Here is a 21,422-nt window from a genome sequence, read left to right on the forward strand (position 1 = left end):
AAAGAACACGTAATTTTTTCATATAATAGTACAGTGAATCGGTCATACCAAGACGGATAAACTATTTTATATCTAAAATACATAGAATTATCATTAAACCGCCCGCATATTATCAAAAATGAGCGGGCCACTGTAACTTGATAATGCCCTCATATTTCTTGATGACGGGCCATTATCACGCCCATTGTTTGGTGATGTCATAGAATAGGGGTAGGTGACGTCACGTTCAATAGTGACGTCATCTGGTTTGTTCTATGACAGTTCCATATTTGTAAAAGTGGGTCAGTGGCATTCGTGTTTATTGCAGTAAATGTTTCCAAACCGATATTGTTGTTTCTTTTTATTTGATAATAAATTCCATCCATTTTAGCTATAATAGCGGTAACGCTCTTTTTCAGGGCATTATCATTTGCAGAAGTCCTCGGTCTTTTCAACTCCCCTCCTTCGTCGGGCAGTTAATGGAAGACCTCAGGCTTCTGCAAATCAGAAATGATAATGCCCTGAAAAGTAGCGTTACCCTTATAGTAATATAATCGGGTGTTCTTTAACTTCTAATCAGTATCGCGCTATAGTAGTATATTATGTATCAGGATACATCTCGCATATTGAAAAACATGAAGCAAGTCTTGATTAAAGTTTGAATTAAAAGAGCAAGCTTACATTTAATATTAAACAAATAGTTATGAGGTCAACAAAGACTCTAACTTTATGGTGGAACTGTACATTGGCAACAATATGTCATCACCTTATATAGTTGGCTACATGTCTTAGTTCTCACAAGGGGCAGTCGGGTAGCCTCGTGGTTAAAGCGTTCGCTCGTCACGCCGAAGACCCGAGTTCAATTCCCGACATGGGTACTATGTGTGAAGCCCATTTCTGGTGTCCCCCACCGTGATATTGCTGGAATATTGCTAAAAGCGGCGTAAAACAATACTCACTAGTTCTCACAAGGTTCTTTGACCTGGATATCTATGTCAACAGTGTTTTCAGACAAAAGGGAGGAAAAAAACGACATTTCTGTTGGTTTCATAATGGCTGGGCCTTCTTACACAAGACGAGATGTGAATTTTTTTTTATGAAATCGTTTGAGGATTCTGCAGGCTCGGTAAAAACTAACATGGACAAAAAAACAGATCTGAAAAGCAGTATTTCTTTTCTTCCTCCAAATGCGAACTTATGCGTTCAAACACAAACCAAAATGTGCCTATAATAGGTAAAAAAGCAAGACAATATGTTCCATAAGAAATAAACGATGAGTGGGAGTTGTTTATCGCACAAAAAAACACTGCAGGGAGAATAAACCATAGGGGCTCAGTTGTTTATTTCTTATACGAGATATCGATGTAATGAACAGACTCTTTATGGATGATGATAAAATGTACAAGCTTTAAAAAAATATTTAATGTATAATAATAATGATTACTCCCTGCATAGAATCCAACCTTGGCCATTTTAAGAACAGGTGGGTTTGGTACTGGTATTTCCCACATATTCTCACAATCCTCACGTTAGTTATCTGAACCTTTTATTTGAATACTGATTTTCATATGTCTCCCACTTTTGGATGCAATTATTCGGCCACTGCGTTTATCTGCGTTGCCCAGCTAAATCTATGGGGAACAACTCACTAGACACTTCCCTCTCAAGAATAACGTCGTCCAGTATACGACGTCGTCAAGTTGCGAGCGCATGTTCGAATCTCCAGAAATGACATAATGACAGAACGCTGTTTTACTATGAAATAAACCACGCTTCGTTTTTTATTGTTCTTGGCAATTTATCGCATAACTATCTCATATAATGGGATAAACGATGAGGCAAGAGCAGCCAATTATGCACAGATGGAAAAATAATAATCTTAAAACGTCCTTTATACTCCCTCCCACCTATCAACTGGAATAAAAACTCTGTCCATAGCTCTACACACATGGTGACCCTTGAAGATCCAGTGTAGAATAGGTCTTCAGCAACCCATGCTTGCTGTAAAAGGCGACAATGCTTGTCATGATCGATGCTCTTGGTATTAATCACTGGATTGTCTGGTCCAGACTCGATTATTTACAGACTGCCGCCATATAGCTGGAATATTGCTGAGTGCGGCGTTAAAAACATGTGGTAAGCCTATGTTAAGGCATGGGAATTTCACGACAGATGAATCACAGAGAAAGCTTTGTTGAACCAGGCCTAGAATTGAAACTAAAATAACACTTACATAAATAATGTAAAACCCATAAACAATAATAAACGGATATCAATTACGATGATGTAGGTAAATACATCAAATATCAACAAAAATAAATCCAATTCCTGACAGGAAATCACACAAAATAAACCCATCACATAACGACCATAGTTCACATGATGAAGTCTGTGTGATCTGACCACCAGAACTCTGATTCATTCATGGACTGGCCAAACAATGTCAGGTCCTCGGAGACCACCAGGCGGCTATTTGTTAACAATCGCTGTGCATTTACAAACTGGGAAGCCCTCCATATGGGGAATCAAAGGTGGGAACAAAACTGTTGGAACTCAGCGCTGGGAGTGTTGGCGCTGTTGAACTGTTCCCCACTGTGCTGATATCAGTTGCTAGGGAAATGGTGTATATTGGGACACTCACCAGCAAATATGCTTATCTAAAAAAGCAAACAAGTTTTTTTAAGAAAAGGGAAAATCATGAAATGGCTCCTAAATTTCATGAAAAACAACAACATATTAAAGGCAGTAGTTGGTCAGAAGTTCGCTCGAGATTGATCGAGAAACTGTTCAAAGTAGAAAGACTGCCATGATAAATATTAATCTAAAAACGTTCTTTACACCCCCACCTATCAACTGGAATAAAAAGTCAAAGGCTCAGCAAATACCGATTAACTAAGACTCGGTTGATATTTCCCATATTAAAAAACACTTGTGATGAATCCTCTAAATAGAATACTAATTAAAAGAAGTTTAGGATCACCCGATTTCACATTACTACAGTTGATCTGTTATACCATGAGAGATTTACAATAACAATATCAAAGAATTGAGTGGTCCTTAACTTGTTGTGAGCAGTATACATGGAAACCCGCTGAACAGTGGTGTGAATCACCGTAAGTGGTAGTTAGTAAAAGGATATAGTTACCACATGGCATTCAAGTAAAACAAAACATCATCACCAAATATGGGCGTTAAATGCCTTTTTAAAGACAGCCATGGCGGTTCTAAGGTCTAGTGCACATTCCCAATTGAGGCCAAGATGTCATTAGTGGTTTCTGTGAAAATTAGAAAAAGACCCTGGGTAATTAGGATAATCAGTTACGATCCGATGGATCTTGCTAATTATACCGGAGTTAACAGAAACATGTAAGTTGTTGGAGGTGAGGTTAAATTGGGTTTAACGTGGCGTCCAAGATTATTGCACTTATATAGCGACGTGCATGCACGTGTGTGTGTGTGTGTGTGTGTGTGTGTGTGGCTGCTTGTACTAGTCCGGACTGATGCCGATTTATAGTGCTAGCTCACTGAGATACCATGCCGCAGTTTAACATAGATACCCCACTCAGACACAGTATACTGACTCCGAGCCGACCAGTCCTAGTTTTAGCCCCTTAATGCCGAGCGCCAGACAGAGTAACAACAAGTACCATCTTTTATTGTCTTTTGATATGACACGGCCGGGGATCAAACCCCAGACCTTCCGCTCTCCGCTCTACCACTAGACCACGGAGGCGGACCGTAAGTTGTTGGAAGGACCTGATTCAAGCTTGTTGGGATTGCACACTGCACGGTCTCAGGATAATTTAAACACTCTTAAAATGGGGATCAGCTAACCTCTCTGGAGTCCATTTCATGCATTGTAATTAGTGCCTTGTGTGAAAATAATCTATTTATCTGTGTAAACTGTAACATTACATGTTAGATTAGAAAATATTATAAAATTTTGGTAAGAGGAAAAAACAAAATCACATTGACTGTGATCTGAGTCAAATAGCTGAAATCTTCCAGTTTCAGAGTGAGTGAGTGAGTATGGTTTTACGCCGCTTTTAGCAATATTCCAGCAATATCACGGCGGGGGACACCAGAAATGGGCTTCACACATTGTACCCATGTCGGGAATCGAACCCGGGTCTTTGGCGTGACGAGCGAACGCTTTAACCACTAGGCTACCCGACCGCCCCTCCAGTTTCAGAAAGGAAAACAATTTGATCTGTGTCATTCTGGTCACAAAGAGATATAAATCTCAGACTCGCCTTCTGCCATGTTGCCATGTCTTGACAAATATTTCTGACTTAAATTTGAAGTAAAAAAAGGAAAATAATGAGCAAATAGATGTGACTATAGGCAAGAGTGAGTGAGTGAGTGAGTGGGTGGGTGGGTGGAGATGTTGGACACAAAGGATGCTGTTTTCATTCTGAGTTTCCACTACAAAATATCTAAACCTGATATTCACTTTTCATTTAAAATTTCACCAAAATCTTTAAGAATACTTTGATAACAACCGTCTGTGAAAATCGGTCTATCAGTCTCTGTACAGGAAATCAAACTCTATGCCTGATGTACTGAAACGACATCAATTCAAAATGTCTCCTTCAAGAAACTGTTGCATGTCCGGAATGCTGGGTCCAGACGCTGGCGGCCTGGTACTGATTACAGAGCTCCCTTCACTGGCCGGACATTGGTCTCGGACATCATCCAAACATGTCTGACCTTTCTTCAGGTGAGGATCAAGGGCTGTAAGTGTGGGCAGTCACATGACCAGGTACTGATTGGTCAATATTTATTCACCGTTTCTTCATATTTCCGCTACAGGAAGTCAAAGAATTGTCTACAACAATGGCTTTTCCCTTCCATGAAGACCGTGAGCAGGAAACACTTTACTCTTGAACAGACAGGGTATTCCTGCTGGAAGTGATTCTTATAAATGTCAAGATGTATTACTGCATAACGGCTGTATGAATACTTTTTTCCCGAAATAATGGTTTCTAAACATCAATCAGTAGTAAATCCATCCCTGTCAACATGAACTGATCCAGGCTAATTCTAGGCCCCTACAAGATGTAGTGTTCCTGCAAGTGTTCCTACAAGTATTCCTACAAGTGTTCCTACAGCCTAAATAGAACATATTGAGAATTATTTTACTCATTGTAAAAACATGGATCACTGGACACATTTATCAAAACTAAAAAAAAGGAAAAAGCTGGTAGATATACAAAAAACCAACCTCATTAGAAGAACGTCTTTGTACCACCCCATGTAATTTCTTAGAGGATGAGCAACACTATGCATTGTCTTGTATCAAAAATAATCAAGAAAGATTCCTTTTCCACAGAATCCTCAATAATGATCAAGAATTTAGTAACTCAGTACAAAGGAAAAATTCTTAATAATTCACAATAATCCTGAAACAATTTCCACGACCTGTTATCATATCTACAATATTAAATAGATTTCTTGCATGTATAACATTACAAATTTGCTCAATTATTGTTTCCTTATCATATTGCATTACATCATGTTTCAAAATGACATTGTTAGAATAGCCCTCCTTTGTGTACCCGTGAAGATTCTGGGGTAGAATAGGTCTACAGCAACCCATGCTTGCCGTAAAAGGCGACTATGCTTGTCATAAAAGGCAACTAACAGGATCGGGTGGTCAGGCTGCTCACTTGGTTGATGCATGTCATCGATCCCAATGGCGTGGATCGATGCTCATGATATTAATCACTGGATTGTCTGGTCGGGACTCGATTATTTACAGACCGCCGTCATATAGCTGGAATATTGCTGAGTGCGGCATTAAACAACAAACCAATCAGCCCTCCTTTGTGTCTGGAACGTACCAGAGTTTTGTATTCACAGTGCATACCGTATTCGACGTAATAAGTGCCGAGGGCGCTCTCAAAATTAGAAATAGGGGGCTCTTATTAGAATATTATTTTGGTGAGAAAAAAAAAACAGAGTTGAAAGATAATTTCGTGGTTTTTGCTGACAGCCTGAAATGTTTATGTACGACAGATATATTTTTCAAGAATTGTATTGCCCATAATTAAGGGTGATATAACACACGAGTGCGTATTATACACGAATAAATAAGTCTTGTGTACATTGATCAATCGGTAGGGGTGCTGATTGGGATCGTTCACTAGCCAATATATTAGCAAATATCGCTGTGGGCGCTTATTAGAGCGGGGCGCTTATTACGTCGAATACGGTATATGTTGTAGTTTGTAGAACACTGGCACTGTTCATTCATGGACTGTCATGCAATAAGAATCTTATCCTATTTAAAGTGATTCCAGAAGAGGCATATTAGAAACACTGAAATAACAAAGCTAAATAAAGTCGAAATTGAAAATCTGTCAGCATTCAGCTCTTTCTTTCATAGACCTGCTTCGCAACTGTCAAAAATGTGGGGAAAACATTCATTTTCATACAAAAACATCAATGGTGTTTTCTTTAATGACATTTTCATGACCATATTTACTCTTCATTCATAAATGATGCATACATATTCTTGTTCAATTAGCAGGGATATGGATGAAAAACTCAAGGAGGCATTTACGTACAGGCATAAGGGACTTCCCTTCAACTGTGAGGGCCAAGTAGAAGTGACAAGTAATTGATTCAATGCCTGGTTGGCACCTAAACCTTTCCATTGAGATTAAAAAAGCACTGTTTTATATTATTAAATATTCCCCAGCGGTTCACAGAAATTAGAGATCAATATTACTTTATTCCTCAAAGAAAGAAACATAATTGTTTTTATTCAAAAGGGGCTTGAGCACATCTGACAAGCATCTGGCATATATCTTACAATCGAGGAAAGCTTTGATTATTTATGTTAACAAAATCATTTTGAGGTTGCTCCATAAGACAATGTCAGTTTTAACCAGAGCACTAATGGCAACCTCTAGGCTAGTCCTGCACCATGACCGTGGAATATATTTATTTTATGAAAAAATAATAATCTAGAAATGCATACAAAAGCAAGTCTAGCCAGCTCAAGCTAGCTCTATTCCACAGCATAGGGATTTTTTTTATTTTTAGAGTCAAGAAGGATATTGTGTAATATAAGATTTCAGAGACTAAATGTTAGTCTACCTCTAGGCCTATACTGAAAATAGGCAAAAGGCTTAATAATCTCTCTTTAAGGATTCCCCTTCACTCATTTCTAGTCATCTGATCAAAACAATGGATCCTTGATGTGGTAGGTAAGTGCTAGTTACCTGTCAAGATAGTATGAGGGTCTGCTAATGGTCTGTCTGGAGGAGAAGATATATTCTTCCTATTCATCAGAATAAATATGTGGATCTATTTTTTCCCAATGGTCTGTGTGGAGAAGAAGGTCTATTCATTTGCATAAATAAGTGGATCTAGTTATTTCCAGTGGTCCGTGTATAAAAGAGACCATTTATTCATCCTATTCATCCATATAAATTTGTGGATCTAGTTATTTCCAATGGTCTGTCTGGAGGAGATCTATTCATTTGTATAAATATGTGGATCTAGTTATTTCCAGTGGTCCGTGTATGAAAGAGACCATTTATTCATCCTATTCATCCATATAAATTTGTGGATCTAGTTATTTCCAATGGTCTGTCTGGAGGAGATCTATTCATTTGTATAAATAAGTGGATCTAGTTATTTCCAATGGTCCGTGTATGAAAGAGACCATTTATTCATCCTATTCATCCATATAAATTTGTGGATCTATTTATTTCCAATGGTCTGCACCAAGATGGTGGAAAGGTCACAGGATTCATCAGCCCATGTGCAACCACATTGCTTGACCACATGTCCGCCCATGCCAGCCAAAGTGCCGGCAAACTTGGAACCATCCTGTTGTGTTTTTTTGTTATATGACCACCAGGGGGCGTGTCAGAGTTGGTGTGGATAGGAGCAGTCATGACCACATTGTGGCACACACGTGTGAGAGCACAGCGGTAGCCACCCATATCACCATCACACATTATAGTCACCTGTTGGAGAGAGTGTTGTTAATGCCATGCTAATCAAAGGAATGATCAGATGCTTGAAAAGGCCAGCTTGTCAGACAAGGACCCACCCCATATAATAATCTTTAAAGTGTTGCTGATGGATAAGTCTTGATGAAAAACATTACTTCCAATGCTAAATACTGATATTTCTATTCATATAAAAATGGCTAAATATTTCTTTTAATGGAGCTTTAACCAACTTTCATCACAAGCAGATATCTCTTCCATGTCATTGTTAAATTGGTCTGCCATACAAAGGACAGTCTAAGATTCAAATTTCATTGACTCTTAAGAAAAATAATTAGAATAATAACCCTATCTATAATGCAGCAGATTCCATTCACCAAGTGAACGCTCAAAGCGTGAAACCATTTTTACCCCAGTCAATGGATCCGTGTGCCCTCGACTTTCATCCAGAGCTTTTATTCTTAACACGGACATTACTATTTTATGTGATTTCATTTCATTACTCAGTTACTGAAGTTTAATAAACGTATGACATTTAAAAATGTAATTATCTTTGATTTGTCAAATCCAAAAGATTTTAAATTTTGTTCTTTGTTACCGTGATGTGAATAGATTCATTCTCACCACAGTTAACCAATAAGCACAAGCCTTCTTAAAAGTGTTTGAAACTGAACGCCACAACGCTACAGCATGAAATCAGTTCATGTGAACATGAATCCCACATGAATCCCACATGAATCCCGTATCTCCAACCTGAATTACATGTGATAAACTTAAAACACCCCCCCTTACAATGGCATCATCTTGAAGTTCTATATAAACAGTGCTATCTCGCTGATACCCACAGACAGGCATTACCAGACACACCAATACAGTTAATGTCACAATCACAAACAGAACCCAGCTGGGCAGCCGTGGAGCAGGATAGAACCACAGAAACTAGACCAAAGTGTAAATAATTCACGTCTATAATTCCACCAAACTTTCTAACCTCCTCCTGTCTCCGTTATTGTTAATACACTGCCAGACAGGTGTCACACGCTCAGCTTAAAGACTGATTATTGATACAAATAATCAGATTGAGGTAGGGTATTATCCGAGCTGTAGTCCGGAAGATATTACAAATGTGGTTAAATTGACTACATAATACATTAAAAGAATAGCAAAGCGTAAAATTTCACAACAATAGATCGAACATGAACATGTTTGTTCTGTGGGCATTATATATTCTATTAAGCTAGACTTCATGTCATGTAAGTACATTGTGAAATTTCAATCTTCCTGCAAACCCAGATGAGATTATTCCATCAACATATAAGTGTTTGCAATATGAGTCTACATATTGAATTATTAAAGATTTATGGATGGGTTTTAGAAAAATGTACTTTTCTTTAATATTTCAATGTATGAAAAAATGAAAACACGAAAGAAGGCCGTAAATCAGTGATGGGAACTGATGGCTGATCAGGTTTCACGTTAGTAGAGTGATACGTAAAACAACCATATACTCTCATCAATAACACCACATGGACGCCATCAGGACTTTGTAAATGTACCCTTTCCAGATTTTAACATTTAAAAGGTCTCATTGTTTTTTAAGTACTAATCAATCAAGTGCCTCGTTGCTCATAAAGAATGTAAACCTACAACTATATCAAACTTTGAAACAATTTCAAAGTCAGTGATCATTATTTGGATTATAGGTAAAAATAACAAATTGACATATCAATAACACATCCTAGCTCAATTCCGTATGGTGGCCACAAATTTGAAAATAACGAGTTGTGATATTCAATAAGCTTACTCACAATTCAGACGTTCCTCTGACAAAGCACTAGTATTAATCCAGTAGTGAGAAAGGTACACCTTGTAACATGTAGAGCCTGGTCGCCTCACTGCAGCAATAGGCACCGACAGAGCTACAGCGGCAATGACACTATGGTAACTTGTAAAGTCCTGTTAGTTAATCAGCCAGCTCAGATCTGCTGCTGCAGATAACTAGACTCTAATCTGCCAGCCAGATGAAAGTTTAGTCCTCGGCTGGGGAATAGTAAAGGGATGGCGATGCTTCTCCTGCTGGGGGTCTGACTACTCTCCACCAATCGCACGCTCCGATACCTGGCCAGGAGATCACGGCAGGGGTAGAGGGTGTTAGTGGTTTGTGGAGCTGAATGAGAGATGGTGGACTACCGGAATTGTGGAGATAGTTATATGTGTAGGTGGACGTGGACAATTTTAATTTTCTATTGTGATTCAGGATTGGTCAATGAAGCCGATTTTAGCAATTCAGCCTTGAATGGAGAACTCATTTAGTCTTGTACATATAAAACTGATAGTTCACTATATGTCCTGGATGTATTTATGTCAAAGTTAAGGCAAAAATTGATATTTTATCACACAAGCAGAATACTGTATGACCTTATACAAAATTCAACATTTCCAAACTTCAGAATTCTGTTATTTTGTTGAATTTTGATGGAAGGTTAATTGGAACTTATATTTTCAATCTTATCAACTCCTATTTAATGTATTTAAAAAATGTACAGTAAAGCTTAAAGGGCCTTTACGCAAAAAGTAAAAAATACCATTTACCTTCAAATCCACTTGCAATTCATTTCATTAAATAGACTTTGAGATTTATCATAGGTTAAGACCAGCAACTTTTGAAATCTTTAAAAAATGAGGTAATTACTTTCAATCAGAGTAAACATAGTCCATGCTTCACTCCATGGAACCAACACAGGCTTATGCTGCAGTAATTTGTCTAACAGCATGGGGCTGCAAGAGACGCTTATTACACGGGCATCAACTGTGGCAGTGAGCGCAGCTGACGGATGGTGAGAAGAGCGCTGGGATCGGCTACGTTATGCAATGCCGCACTGTCGGAGCTTTCAATGGACGGCTATCTGATGGATCAATGCAAGACCCGGGATAATCTCTGTCTCTTTTCATGCATCATCACTCAAAAGCTGTTCAAGTTGAAAACAATATTTCGGACTGATAATGAACACGGTTGCAAGGTGATATGCTCCCTTGGGTCCAACCAAAGGCTCCTGTGAATCCATTTTAATTCTGTTAATTGGTGAGGATATTGTGATCAGGGGCTAGAGACAGAGCTGGCTTGATAGTGGTAGACAGACTACAGCAGTGCTTCCAGGGACGCGGTTACAGGAAGGCTCCCGGACGAGGGTCCCCCTGGTGTAGTTACACAGACAGACATGGGCGTGTTGTGACTACAGCCGAGCTAAAACGTCCACTCAAGCTCGACTGGGTGGAGAGCGCAGCATGATTTAAAATCTAAATTAATTAAAAAGTTTTTTTAACTTGGTTGGTTGTCAGACAAGTGTACGTTTAGGTTGTAATTTGATGGGTCAGCATTTGGCAGCTTTCCTTTAAAAAATTTGTCTGAATCATGGCTATATTTGGTATGTAAGAAATCCAGTCATCTATACTGTTGTGTGACAAATTTGAAGAAAATTTCAGAGAATGAAATGTGGTGTGGTGTGGTGTGGCGTGGCGTGGCGTGGCGTGGCATGGCGTGGTGTGGAATGGTGTGGTGTGGCATGTGGCGTGGCGTGGCGTGGCATGGTGTGGAATGGTGTGGTGTGGCATGTGGTGTGGCGTGGCGTGGCGTGGCGTGGCGTGGAATGGTGTGGTGTGGCATGTGGTGTGGTGTGGCGTGGCGTGGCGTGGCGTGGCATGGTGTGGAATGGTGTGGTGTGGCATGTGGTGTGGTGTGGCGTGGCGTGGCGTGGCGTGGCGTGTGAGCACAAACACTGGCTCAGTTTCGGTGGTCAGCTGACACAGCTGATATCTGACACATGTGTCATCTGTCATGCATTGAAAAACATACACTGCACTAGATGGTGACAGGTGACACACCTGGGCCAGCACACCACTGCACTGTCGTACTTAGCAAACTGTAGTGCCTCAGAAGACTGGGCCACCTGTGCTCGGATTGCTTGGGATGTGAATGATGTAATTGTCCAGGTTGCTACCATACTGACTACTAGACAGCATTACCAACCAGATCTGCCTTGACAATTAGTGACTTTAAGATTTGAAACAAAAATGTAAATACATATATGCAGGATAATTTTGATGATTAGTAGTACCCCTGGTGTATAGCTAAGTCAGAAGCCAAAAGAGATGTATGCTTCATGGGATACCGTCTAGGATGGGTGTCCTATTTCTTCCAGTCTAGGATGGGTGTCCTATTTCCTCCGGTCTAGGATTGGTGTCCTATTTCCTCCAGTCTAGGATGGGTGTCCTATTTCCTACAGTCTAGGATGCCCTATTTCCTCCAGTCTAGGATGCCCTATTTCCTCCAGTCTAGGATGGGTGCCCTATTTCCTCCAGTCTAGGATGGGTGCCCTATTTCCTCCAGTCTAGGATGGGTGCCCTATTTCCTCCAGTCTAGGATGGGTGCCCTATTTCCTCCAGTCTAGGATGGGTGCCCTATTTCCTCCAGTCTAGGATGCCCTATTTCCTCCAGTCTAGGATGGGTGCCCTATTTCCTCCAGTCTAGGATGGGTGCCCTATTTCCTCCAGTCTAGGATGGGTGCCCTATTTCCTCCAGTCTAGGATGGGTGTCCTATTTCCTCCAGTCTAGGATGGGTGTCCTATTTCCTCCAGTCTAGGATCCCCTTTTTCCTCCAGTCTAGGATGGGTGTCCTATTTCCTCCAGTCTAGGATGGGTGTCTTATTTCCTCCAGTCTAGGATCCCCTTTTTCCTCCAGTCTAGGATGCCCTATTTCCTCCAGTCTAGGATGGGTGCCCTATTTCCTCCAGTCTAGGATGGGTGCCCTATTTCCTCCAGTCTAGGATGGGTGTCCTATTTCCTCCAGTCTAGGATGGGTGTCCTATTTCCTCCAGTCTAGGATGGGTGTCCTATTTCCTCCAGTCTAGGATCCCCTTTTTCCTCCAGTCTAGGATGCCCTATTTCCTCCAGTCTAGGATGGGTGTCCTATTTCCTCCAGTCTAGGATGCCCTATTTCCTCCAGTCTAGGATGCCCTATTTCTTCCAGTCTAGGATGCCCTATTTCCTCCAGTCTAGGATGGATGCCCTATTTCCTCCAGTCTAGGATGGGTGCCCTATTTCCTCCAGTCTAGGATGGGTGTCCTATTTCCTCCAGTCAAGGATGCCCTATTTCCTCCAGTCTAGGATGCCCTATTTCTTCCAGTCTAGGATGCCCTATTTCCTCCAGTCTAGGATGCCTTATTTCCTCCAGTCTAGGATGCCCTATTTCCTCCAGTCTAGGATGGGTGTCCTATTTCCTCCAGTCTAGGATGCCCTATTTCTTCCAGTCTAGGATGGGTGCCCTATTTCCTCCAGTCTAGGATGCCCTATTTCCTCCAGTCTAGGATGGGTGCCCTTTTTCCTCCAATCTAGGATGGGTGCCCTATTTCCTCCAGTCTAGGATGCCCTATTTCCTCCAGTCTAGGATGGGTGCCCTATTTCCTCCAGTCTAGGATGGGTGCCCTATTTCCTCCAGTCTAGGATGGGTGTCCTATTTCTCCAGTCTAGGATGGGTGCCCTATTTCCTCCAGTCTAGGATGCCCTATTTCCTCCAGTCTAGGATGGGTGTCCTATTTCCTCCAGTCTAGGATGGGTGTCCTATTTCCTCCAGTCTAGGATGGGTGTCCTATTTCCTCCGGTCTAGGATGGGTGTCCTATTTCCTCCAGTCTGGTGAACTCATGCTCACGTTCACCACGTCACATGTTTATAACAGGGTTATTAATAAAACAAATTCTGCCTGATATTTGGCAAATTTTTATGGCTATTCAACCATGCATATAAGTTTGTCGCTTTAGGTTGGTTTAACTTGTATTGTCCAACAATTTAACCTATTGTCTAGAAGTTTAACCTATTGTGCGGCAGTTTAACCATTGTCTAACAATCAATGACTTACTGGGTTGATAGTAAGCAACGTATCCATATTGTTATATTTCCTTGTCAGTCAACCAATCAATGACTGACTAGGTTGATAGTATGAAACGTATCCATGTGGTTATATTTCCTTGTCAGTCAAACAATCAATGACTGACTAGGTTGATAGTATGAAACGTATCCATGTGGTTATATTTCCTTGTCAGTCAAACAATCAATGACTGACTAGGTTGATAGTATGAAACGTATCCATGTGGTTATATTTCCTTGTCAGTCAACCAATCAATGACTGACTAGGTTGATAGTATGAAACGTATCCATGTGGTTATATTTCCTTGTCAGTCAAACAATCAATGACTGACTAGGTTGATAGTATGAAACGTATCCATGTGGTTATATTTCCTTGTCAGTCAAACAATCAATGACTGACTAGGTTGATAGTATGAAACGTATCCATGTGGTTATATTTCCTTGTCAGTCAAACAATCAATGACTGACTAGGTTGATAGTATGAAACGTATCCATGTGGTTATATTTCCTTGTCAGTCAAACAATCAATGACTGACTAGGTTGATAGTATGAAATGTATCCATGTGGTTATATTTCCTTGTCAGTCAAACAATCAATGACTGACTAGGTTGATAGTATGAAACGTATCCATGTGGTTATATTTCCTTGTCAGTCATTCAATCAATGACTGACTAGGTTGATAGTATGCAACGTTTCCATGTGGTTATATTTCCTTGTCAGTCAAACAATCAATGACTGAGTGAAGTTGGCAACATGAGCTTGTATCACTGAAGACATCTTCCCAAGGCAAGAATGTTAACTGACTATAAAAGTCAAGTTTCCACCCTTGCCGAACTAGGCTGGTATTATGGAGTTACATTTTGGATGGACTAACGAGTCTATGCATGGTCCAATCAAAATCGTGCACCGAAATCGAAATCTGGTTCATAAACTGTCGTTCAGATTTCAGTCGATTGCAGGATTTGCAAAGCATGTGCACTGCCAACTCGATGTCAGCAGATATTTTCCAAATCTTTTCATGTTTTTAATCAAGGTGCTCACGTGATTTGATGCATTTCGCGATGTAAGACCCGTTTTATCACAAAATAGATCTTGATTATCGATCAGATCGCCCTGAGTGGGCGCCACCATTTTGTGTGAAGCAAACGCAAGTGATACAAGAGGTGGAGTCTCATTGGTCAATAAGAGAGGCATAGAGGGGACATAACTTGTAATAGCCACTGGTGGTGCTACGATCGTGCCCAGTAATTCCAGCCAAGTTCGGCAAGGGGGGAAACTGGACTTTTAAAGTCAGTTAACTATCTTGCTTCAGGAAGATGCACTGAAGACTGCACATTGTTAGATTTGGTGCCGACAAACTAGTGGTTAACTGCATGAGAGCAATCTAGTGAGGTACAATGACACACAATCAACCAGGACATTGTAAGTGAGTTGATTGTGGAACATCAAGTACTGGGGACGTATTCTGCCCAGAATTCCCACAGCTTAGTTTGCAAAGTATGAGTCAGTTGAAGAGTCACTTTACACAAATGATCACCTATCAATAATGGTATCTGAGCCCAGGCCTTTGGGCTGTTGGAGTACTTTGTTGGTGTCTCTTACAAGAATGGCATACATGGCACCACTTCTATCCCACAATCCCATGGGAGCACCATTGCTGAACACACATTACTATTATGTGTAATGATCACATATCTATATTTCATGGAAACGACTTTTTCAAATGGTGGTCTGTATAAAGCACTTATGCTGATTGAGCTCATGCCTTTTATGTTCATCCTGGGACATTGACAACTATATCTCCATCTACAGCAACAGACACATTGACAACTACATCTACAGGGACAGACACATTCACAACTATATCTCCATCTACAGCAACAGACACATTGACAACTACATCTACAGGGACAGACACATTCACAACTATATCTCCATCTACAGCAACAGACACATTGACAACTACATCTACAGCAACAGACACATTCACAACTATATCTCCATCTACAGCAACAGACACATTCACAACTACATCTACAGCAACAGACACATTCACAACTACATCTACAGCAACAGACACATTCACAACTACATCTACAGCAACTGACACATTCACAACTATATCTCCATCTACAGCAACAGACACATTGACAACTACATCTACAGCAACAGACACATTGACAACTACATCTACAGCAACAGACACATTCACAACTACATCTACAGCAACAGACACATTCACAACTACATCTACAGGAACAGACACATTGACAACTACATCTACAGCAACAGACACATTCACAACTATATCTCCATCTACAGCAACAGACACATTGACAACTACATCTACAGCAACAGACACATTGACAACTACATCTACAGCAACAGACACATTCACAACTACATCTACAGCAACAGACACATTCACAACTACATCTACAGGAACAGACACATTCACAACTACATCTACAGCAACAGACACATTCACAACTATATCTCCATCTACAGCAACAGACACATTGACAACTACATCTACAGCAACAGACACATTGACAACTACATCTACAGCAACAGACACATTCACAACTACATCTACAGCAACAGACACATTCACAACTACATCTACAGGAACAGACACATTCACAACTACATCTACAGCAACAGACACATTGACAACTACACTCACAACTATATCTCCATCTACAGCAACAGACACATTGACAACTACATCTACAGCAACAGACACATTCACAACTACATCTACAGCAACAGACACATTCACAACTATATCTACAGCAACAGCAACAGACAAGCAGACAAAGCAGACTCACACAGACACATCAACAACATGAGAAACACAGACCTTGACAGACTCTCACAGACACATATGAGGTGGTGAGGTGAAATGGGGTTTAACGTCACGTCCAAGATAGTTGCACTTATATAGCGTGTGTGTGTGTGTGTGTGTGTGTGTGTGTGTGTGCCTGCGTGCGTGCGTGCGTCGAGCGTGTCTGCTTGTACTAGTCCGGACTGATGCCAGTTTATAGTGCTAACTCACTGAGATACCATGCCACAGTCTAACATGAATACCCCACTCAGACACAGAATACTCACTCCGAGCCGACCAGCCCTTGTTTTAGCCCCTTAATGCCAAGCGCCAGACAGGGTAACAACAAGCACCATCTTTTAAGATCTTTAAAACAACAGGGATCGAACCCCGGATCTTCCGCTCTCTGGGCGGACGCTCTACCGCTAGACCACGGAGGCAGTCCACAGACACATGAAGGCCTGATGGATACAAAGTTGATGTGGTCTCAGACATGACTTTTCGAGCTGAATATACTAGTGCTGATATATCCAGTAAGGTGGCGGGGGGGGGGGGGGGGGGGGGGGGGGTAATGTGCGATGTGTTGACATAAGGCCTGTGTTTACATCTTAACTAGTCATGTATCTAGCACACAAACCTCTTGAAGAGAAAAGGAATATGGTTATCTTGGCACATGGTGGCAATTGTTTGGCGTGATGATTTTAACACTGACTTGCTTGCCATGTAATCTCCCTAGATATGTGGCACATTCTTGGAAACCAGTACATTATTATTTATACAGAGACTGCTTATCTGAAATAATATATGGGGGTCACAAAATTGGTACCTAACTTTACCCCGCTGTCGTATCTACATCAGGGAAAACCACTCAGTGTTGAACTTACGATTTATAATAATATTTACAAGGGGCCTTACATTTTGTAGAACATTTACACCAGGGAAAACCAAACACTGTTAAATTTACTATTTATTGTATTATTTTCAAAGAGACAAAGATAGACCAGAGACCATATACTGTCAAGACCTAAGACTTTAAACATGCATTCTGACTGAATATTTATTTCCTCATTAAGCCAAAATAAATTAATTATCAGATCTGTGTACAAACTTTACAAACATGATGGGTTGGAAATTAGTTTTGAAATTACTTTTCATGAAACCAACCTGCTCAATGCACCTGTGTACAGTGCTAATAGATTCCATGAAGCCTGAATGTTTGGTAGAACTTTATATATGGCGTATTTCATCAAATAAAGAAGGCAACACAGAAAGAGATTTTTTTCAATAAGGAACTAAGGATAATGTAATGATCCGAAAGAAAAGAGACACGTAGTTTGGAAGTGGAACATAGAGGGGAAAAAATATAATACACTGTGGTTGCTGTAAATAACGGTGAGTTGTGCGATCTAATGATCACTTCGCATAAGATTACGCTAAAATTATTGTAAGCATTATTATAAACATTGAATGAAATTTTGAATATAATTAATAAAATATATTGCAAACATTAGTCCAGATATACAATGAACACATTTTTAATAACCAGATAGTATAATAATAGGATTAATTTGCGTACTTCGGTTCGGATTTGTTGACTGGTATTTCCGGTGTTACGTGATCACGGTGATCAGCTGATAATGTTTTCTGAGATGGGGTAAAACATTGTGTCATTGGAAAACTTGAGTTTATTAAAAATGTTAGTAAATTTTGGGAGCCATGCTTTACCGCGCGATATAACCGCGATATAACCGAGTTATACTTCAAGACTATAATCCATTGAGACATTGTTTGAGAATTACAAATGTCGAAACTCCAATAAAATAAACTGAAAGAAAACATCCATACCAAATTTGACATCAACCAGTTTAGAGGATTGGATAGAATGGAAGCCCCAAACTAAATGGAACAAAGTATTTAAAGATGAACAAAAACCATTTGGTCTTCTGTGAGTTGTTTGCTGTCAGCCCAACTCAGCTTCCATGGCAACAGAATTCAGAGACGTGCTGACATGCTGGAGTCATCACCTATTGTAAATTATCCTCATAATGTGTTAAAGACCAAACTATACATTTCCAACTGAGTCTGCCGGTGTTTTATAGGGTGTTTACAACTGGCGAGCATGGCAGGAAATGGGGTATCCAGGCCTGCTGCAATAGCAAACTACATCCTCCCCTGATCACGATGCTCTTCTGCAGGCTTCATCGCACAGGCCTTACAGCATGGAGAGTCTTAGCATGGTCCTTGAGTCTTAGCATGGTCCTTGAGACTTAGCATGGTCCTAGAGTCTCAGCTTTGTAATAGAGTCTTAGCATGGCCCTTGAGTCTTAGCATGGTCCTTGAGTCTTAGCATGGTCCTTGAGTCTTAGCATGGTCCTAGAGTCTCAGCATGGTCCTTGAGTCTTAGCATTGTCCTCGTCTTAGCATGGTCCTTGAGTCTAAGGATGATCCTGGAGACTGCATGGTCCTTGAGTCTTTGCATGATCCTTGAGTCTAAGGATGATCCTGGAGACTATGGATGCTCCTTGAGTCTAAAGAGGCTCAGCATGGTCCTAGAGTCTCAGCATGGTCCTAGAGTCTTAGTATGGTCCTGGCGTCTCAGCATGGTCCTAGAGTCTCAGCATGGTCCTAGAGTCTCAGCATGGTCCTAGAGTCTCAGCATTGTCCTTGAGTCTCAGCAAGGTCCTAGAGTCTCAGCATGGTCCTTGAGTCTTAGCATGGTCCTTGAGTCTTAGCATGGTCCTAGAGTCTCAGCATGGTCCTTGAGTCTTAGCATGGTCCTCGACTTCGCATGGTCCTTGAGTCTAAGGGTGATCCTGGAGACTATGGATGATCCTTGAGTCTTAGCATGGTCCTTGAGTCTTTGCATGATCCTTGAGTCTAAGGATGATCCTGGAGACTATGGATGATCCTTGAATCTAAAGAGGCTCAGCATGGTCCTAGAGTCTCAGCATGGTCCTAGAGTCTCAGCATGGTCCTAGAGTCTCAGCATGGTCCTAGAGTCTCAACATGGTCCTAGAGTCTCAACATGGTCCTAGAGTCTTAGTATGGCCCTAGAGTCTCAGCATGGTCCTTGAGACTCAGCTTGGTCCTAGAATCTTAGCATGGTCCTAGAGTCTCAGCATGGTCCTAGAGTCTTAGCATGGTCCTAGAGTCTCAGCATGTTCCTAGAGTCTCAGCATGGTCCTAGAGTCTTAGTATGGTCCTAGAGTCTTAGTATGGTCCTAGAGTCTCAGCATGGTCCTTGAGTCTCAGCATGGTCCTAGAGACTCAGCTTGGTCCTAGAATCTTAGCATGGTCCTAGAGTCTCAGCATGGTCCTAGAGTCTTAGCATGGTCCTAGAGTCTTAGCATGGTCCTAGAGTCTTAGTATGGTCCTAGAGTCTCAGCATGGTCCTAGAGTCTCAGCATGGTCCTAGAGTCTTAGCATGGTCCTAGAGTCTTAGCATGGTCCTAGAGTCTCAGCATGTTCCTAGAGTCTCAGCATGGTCCTAGAGTCTTAGTATGGTCCTAGAGTCTTAGTATGGTCCTAGAGTCTCAGCATGGTCCTTGAGTCTCAGCATGGTCCTAGAGTCTCAGCATGGTCCTAGAGTCTTATAGCATGGTCCTAGAGTCTTATAGCATGGTCCTAGAGTCTTAGTATGGTCCTAGAGTCTCAGCATGGTCCTAGAGTCTCAGCATGGTCCTAGAGTCTCAACATGGTCCTAGAGTCTTAGTATGGTCCTAGAGTCTCAGCATGGTCCTTGAGACTCAGCTTGGTCCTAGAATCTTAGCATGGTCCTAGAGTCTTAGCATGGTCCTAGAGTCTCAGCATGGTCCTTGAGACTCAGCATGGTCCTAGAGTCTTAGCATGGTCCTAGAGTCTTAGCATGGTCCTAGAGTCTCAGCATGGTCCTAGAGTCTTATAGCATGGTCCTAGAGTCTTATAGCATGGTCCTTGAGTCTCAGCATGGTCGAAGAGTCTCAGCATGGTCCTAGAGTCTCAGCATGGTCCTAGAGTCTTAGCATGGTCCTAGAGTTTTAGCATGATATTAGCATGATTGTCATCTATCTGATCACAATGAGACGATCACGTGAGATGTATCCTGGAACAGTTAGTACAGAAACATGTGGGTTCTTGCTCTTAGACTAGCTGCTGAAGTAGAATATGTGTACACTGACAACTTAACTTGATTGAGGCCCAACAGATCCAACAGGATGATCAAATTGTTTCTGTAGATACAGGACCCATGTCACAACATATCTTATCAACTATCAATAGAGTCCCACAAAAGCTATAGTACTTCCCACAAAACTGCTTTGTGGAGAACAGCTTCCAGGTCAGAACCAGATCTGTATTGAAGCAATCAGGCAGCGAGGACTATTGTCAGCAAATGTAATAGACTTATGGTAATAGTAATGCTCAGATCACATTAAACAGGGAACAAAGCAATGAACTTCTGAGTCAATCCAAAGGATATAGACTTGATAATGCTATCTGTCAGAAATACTACTTACCTCAAAACTACCACAGACCCTATGAATAATAAAAGACATATACAAAATATTTATTATGTATTTAGTGTGAAATAACATTTTATGACAGAAATAGTTTCAGACAGAGTCAGTGAATAAGATCATGTAGATCAGTACGAATATACATAATATTCATGGCCTGAAACAGATGACATTTTCACTCATGGCTGCATTCCTCATGAAAATCAAGTTTTTTGTGAGGTCATTCATTGAGATA

At 40.9% G+C, this 21,422-nt stretch overlaps 1 protein-coding gene across 1 annotated transcript in view; it reads right to left on the minus strand.

Moving 5' to 3' along the window:
• LOC124148741 (alpha-mannosidase 2x-like) overlaps nucleotides 1-10,057 on the minus strand; it is a 120,465-nt gene extending 110,408 nt beyond the window's left edge. Inside the window, exon 1 of the mRNA XM_048403095.1 lies at nucleotides 9,755-10,057. The gene's annotated coding sequence lies outside the window, so the exon portion shown is untranslated. The remainder of the gene's footprint in view (nucleotides 1-9,754) is intronic.
• Between the last annotated feature and the right edge of the window lie 11,365 nt (nucleotides 10,058-21,422).

The sequence above is a fragment of the Haliotis rufescens genome, unplaced genomic scaffold (assembly GCF_023055435.1).
Source record: "Haliotis rufescens isolate VD_foot unplaced genomic scaffold, xgHalRufe1.0.p SCAF_3, whole genome shotgun sequence".
Taxonomy (NCBI): domain Eukaryota; kingdom Metazoa; phylum Mollusca; class Gastropoda; order Lepetellida; family Haliotidae; genus Haliotis; species Haliotis rufescens.